The sequence below is a fragment of the Furipterus horrens genome, unplaced genomic scaffold (genome assembly GCF_987537825.1).
Source record: "Furipterus horrens unplaced genomic scaffold, mFurHor1.1.pri manual_scaffold_3, whole genome shotgun sequence".
Classification (NCBI taxonomy): Eukaryota; Metazoa; Chordata; class Mammalia; order Chiroptera; family Furipteridae; genus Furipterus; species Furipterus horrens.
In genome coordinates this window covers 126,129,209-126,134,652 of record NW_028327173.1, presented here as the reverse complement: position 1 = coordinate 126,134,652, position 5,444 = coordinate 126,129,209, and the positions used below count along the sequence as shown (strand labels likewise).

Below are 5,444 nucleotides of genomic sequence, written 5' to 3'. Positions count from 1 at the left end.
ATATAGTTGAGTCCCACCATCACCATGGAAATGGCTTCAAGAGAAAACTGGTCAGATGAATATTATTGCTCCCCATTTTCAACCAGTAAAAAGTTGCCACTGATAAATAGACAGCCAACAGTCTGTCGAGAATGCTCAAGATATGTTACATAATACAACATGCCTATTCACGGGGGGTGGGGGGGGACACTACGAAATAATTTATGTGAACTTCTTGATTTCATCATGCAAGACAAGCACAAAAGCACCACCCATGCCTCTGAGAACATTGGACCATACACCCTTGAAAAAGGCTTTGCCTCCTTCATCACGAGCAGTTTTCCTCCAGCAGTCGAGCGTGCCTGTGTACATGATATCAGTTCCTTTGCGCCCTGACTGCATCATCATGCAGCGATGAACAGTGTCAAATGGACAGGAAGTCAACCCAGCCACCGCTGTGACGGACTGTGCGATCATCCAGCTGACGAAGGTGTGAGTATTCTTGGGATCTGGAAGCATTCCCTTTGCAGTGCCATAGATATCAAAGTAGGCAGCTCGATAGATGATAATACCCTGCATAGACACATTAAAGCCTTGGTACAGGCCCTTAATCTCATCAGATTTGTAGATCTTAACCAGGCAGTCACCGAGGCCTTTGAAATCCCTTTCAGCTCCAGCTTGGCCCACATCAGCTGCTAGACGGGTACGGGCAAAATCAAGAGGATATACAAAACACAAAGAGGTGGCCCCAGTGGCACCACCTGATGCCAGATTTCCTGCAAATACCGCCAGAACTGGGTTCTCTTGTCCACATCACCCAGGAAGATCTGCTTGTATTTATCTTTGAAGGCAAAGTTGAGAGCCTGGGTGGGGAAGTATCTGATGACATTGGCCAGGTTACCGCGCCAGAAGGACAGGACTCCGTGCTCCTTGGGGATACGAACCACGCAGTCTGTAATGCCCTCGTATTGCTTATCTGCGGTGATTTGCTTGCTGGCATGCTGCACCTGCAGCAGCAGCTTGACCCGCTCGATGGGCGCTACCGCTGTCTTGGAGATGGCCACCGCCACTCCACCTGCCAGGAAGTCCTTGGCAAAGGACACAGCAGCATCTGTCGTGTTGAAGGAAAGAAGGAGCGGAAGAACGCAGAACTAGGTTCGGAACCGGTTGGGACTCCGGAGCTGTAGGAGGCAACACATTCTTATTTTTGTTTTTTAGGGCCCTTGCGTTCTTGGACTTATAAATAAGCCCTGGCTTTATCATAAAGCCCACAGCATTCCCACACGTGATTAAAGTTACCCTACCTTTTGGGGCCTTGAAACCAGGGGCTTTTGCTTCTTCCTTCATAATGAAAGTGTGAGACAGCATTCGTTTCCAGAATAAGCCCATTTCATCCATGTTGAAAACTTGTTCAGGCTTATAGCTTTCTTCCTCGATGATGTCTTTGAACGTGTTGTTCACATACTCCTTGGCTCTGGCTTTATCCACAGAGGCAGCCTCTCTGTGCAGAGAAACGCTCTTGAGTCCAAAGAGTTTCTAAAATCTGTCAAACCAGCCCTTGCTGTCACTGAATGGGGTTGGTCTGGTTGGAGAAGGGCTCGAAGGTCCTGCTATATCGTCGTCGTCATCCTCTTCTTCATTCTCATCACCATCGTGATCATCCATTTTTGCTGCTAAACGATCATACAGTTGCTTGGCCTTTGTTTGGATGGTGTTTGTATCCAGTGAGATGTTCTTTTTTCTGCAATCATTTATCCACACAACTAATGCAGACTCCATCTTCACAATGATCTTATTGCGGAAAGTAACCACCCTCTTTGCTGTTTTGTTGAAAGTCACTGATGCTATAGACCTGATATTCTTCTCGTCCTTCTTTATACAATGAACCGTAGGCTCATTGATCCCATAATGGCAGCCAACAGATACATAGCTTCTCCCTTCCTTCAACATGTCAAGAAGTTCCACCTTCTCTTTTATGGTAAGTATCTTCCTCTGGCGCTTGGTTTCACTGCCAGAATCCTTAGAAGATGCAGAACATTTGGGTGGCATCATAGGGCTTGCAATAAATTCAGTCTTTAAGAAAAATTTCATGAAACACAACACTGCAGAGTAAAACTACGCATAGTGATCAGAGGTAGGAGTGAAGTGGACAAGGCAAGATGCTGAACGTATGCACACAGTGCAGGATAGCAGACAGACTGATGCTATGGTTACTGAACCAATCAGCACCCAAGATACACAAGACAATGCTCTGGTTGTTCGCCTTCCATCAATCAGCCAACCGTGTACTGTGTACAATCTCATGTAGGCAAACAAGCTCGAGCATACATCTTGTTTTCAGCATAATGTATGTGTTCATCTGCAAAAAAAATATATACTGTAAACAGTGTGCAGTATTTTATTTCGATTTAATATTCTTTTAATATTAGAATCATTTATATTTATGTTTTTTGAAAATTTTTAGGTAAAAATCATTAAAATCATAAATACTATGCATATAAATACATACACAGTACTGCAAAATCCCACAATATAGTGAAAAATCAGCGATAAATAATTAAATATAATATTTTTTTAAATCCCGCGATACAGTGAAGCCACGATAAGTGAACCACAATATAGAGAGGGACTACTATAAATTATACATGGTCTATTTGCATAAAATACATAGCATTATAGATATAGGTGAAGGCCCTTTCCCCAACAAAAATCAAGAGATAACTACTATCATAATCTGCTATCCACCTGTACCAAGTTGTTTACCTACACCATACAAAATATGGATTATTGATTTTTTTAAGGTTTTTTCACCATATAAATGGTCATGGCAGGCATACAACTCTGCAAGTTGCTCTTTCCACTATACAATATATTTTTAACATCAATCCATGGTGATGTGGATAGCTCTAATTTTTTCTTCTGAATGTCTGTATAAAATTTCACTATATGGATATACCATGTCCCATCTATCCACTCTAGGCACATTTAGGTTGTTTCCAATTGTTCTTGTTACCAACTATTATAATAGATTCTTTCAAATTGCCCTCCAAAATCAGGGATCATTTTACCATTCCCACCAGAAATGCAGGATTGTTGCCCTGTTCCCACAAGTCAACAATACTGGATATTCATAAATTTTTCATCTTTGCCACACAAATAGGTAAAAATAAAGTTGTGTCTTGTGGGAATTTTAATTTGCATTTCCTCACTAGCTTATGTGAAGGTGAACATTTTAATCAAAAATTTTTTTAGCTTTTTATGTTTTCTCCTTCTGTAAATACCATTCTTATATCATTTATTCGTTTGTCTGTTGGTTTATTTGTTCTTTTCTTATCAATTTGTAAGGTTCTTTATAAATTCTGGATACTAATTCTTTGCTCTACATGTTGCCTTTGTTCACTTTTTGAAACTCCAACACGTAGCAGAGTATATGGCTCTTAGTAAGAGGTAGTAATGATTTGTTAACTACATCAATAAATGAACGTTGCATAAAAGCCATGTATTGGACAATCACTCTGTAAGCTCACAACAGGTCTATAGAATTTTCATTATTTAGCTCTGAAGACCAGGCATGCGGGTACATTAAATATGAGCCACTAAATGGTGTAGCCTAGTCATTTTTGAATCGCCCAATTCTTAGGGCAGGACCTTCTATAGAATGGCTGCTCAATAATGGTTGAATGAATTAAAGACAAGAATGGAAGAAATCAAAAGAGCCTCCTCCATCCCTCAAGCCTGAAAGACCAAATTTCCATTCCATAATAAACTAAGTTAACAAAAAACTGTAATAAAATCTGGCACACATCCAATACACCAGAATGTATTCCACCTCTGTTCTGCTCAAAATTTCTTGATCTCCACAGCAAAAAACAGGATGAGCCAAAGTGATACCTCACAAGAAAAGCACATAACAACAAAATGAATGCTTCAAGCCACTTGACTCAACGTCGGGAATTCAAGTTAAAATATGATTGCTTCCTCCACTGTGCCTTCCACTGGGACCAGGGAAGGACTGAGGGGCCAGGTCTGTTCCTCCTTTTGCCCGTTGCTATTTGCCTTTCCTCCCTCCACTTCCCCATCTCTCCATTTCAAGGTACTCCCTTTTTTTCTTTCCAGGTTGTTGTTCTTTTTTTATAAGGTTAGATCCCTGGATTTTCCTGGGTTGTCATAAGTTCTGTTCAAAGACTCCCACAGAAGAAATGCCACCCACATTTATATACATATTGATATGTTTCTTTTCTTCTGCTTTGGAGCTATTTGGTTTAATTATTTCTGGCACTTTGCCCATCAAAACGTGCAATTCTTCAAAGGGATGGAAATGACAATGAATCTGCCTCCTCCCGAGCAATTGAGGTTTCCGTTTGAATTCTGTTGTCTTGGAAACAAGAGAGTTTCATTGAACATACACCTACCATAATGGTTAAAACATCAGCTGGAGGCAGGACTCTTCTGCAGTCCACTCTGTGTCGTGCCTAACTCATAGGTTGGTTAGCTGCTGGATTGGAAACAGATAGTGCGTCAAGACATCTGGATTCTAGCCTTACTTCTGATCCTATCCCCATGGCTGCAGCTATGTCTTATAATCTTTATGAGCCTCCATTTTCTTTTGGAAAAAAAAATGGGAATAATACCGCTTCTTTTATATTGGACTCATTGGGAAGATTGGAAGATAGATTTGAGAAAATACTTTGGAAACTTCGAAAAGCAAGACAAATGTAATTATATACTTGAATTATTATTTTCCCTTGATCAAAACACATCATGAAATTTTAGTTCAGCTCTGTAGAAATAAGTTCTCCAGGTATTATCTTTTCCTAATGGTAAAATGGATTATCTTCAAAGACCAAAGCTCCTGAGAGCTGAAAATGATTATTGATGACAAATGGTCACTGTAGTCGTGGTTCATTCTGCTGAGTGAGAAGTGACCTATGCAGACAGAAGGCAGGGCTGTGCCTGTTGCTGACTTCTCAGTTGTGTGGTGCTAGGAATAGCCTAAAATTACCTGTTTCAGTCATCTCTGGCTGTATAACAAACCACCCCAAAGCTTAATGGCTTCAGTTGTGCTCACAATTTTATAAACCAGAAATTCATAAAGGTCTGGGCTGGGGCAGTTCATCTCTGCTATGTGGGACATTCATCTGGGCAACCTGGGATGAAGGATCTACTTCCAAGAGGGCTCTTCACTGGCATGGCAGACACCTCAGTGCCCCCTGGCTTCTCTTTCTCTCCACAGGGATCTCAGCCTTCAGCACCACTCTGCAAGGTTGAGGGCTCTCTGTGCATTGTGATCTCAGGGTAGGTGGTCTTATTACATGGTGTCTGGCCACCAAGAGGCAGGAAGTGGAGGCTGCTAAGCCAGCTAAGGGCTGTGCCTGGAAATTGCACAGCACCAACTCTGCCATGCTCTACTTATCAAAGCAGAAACAGAGCCCGTCCAGGTTCAAGGGTATGGAGAAACAGAGGGC

The 5,444-nt window shown here is 41.5% G+C and overlaps 1 pseudogene; it reads right to left on the bottom strand.

The window, feature by feature from the left end:
• Positions 1 to 201: 201 nt before the first annotated feature.
• On the bottom strand, positions 202 to 4,994 carry LOC150015906 (ADP/ATP translocase 2 pseudogene; annotated as a pseudogene).
• Between the last annotated feature and the right edge of the window lie 450 nt (positions 4,995 to 5,444).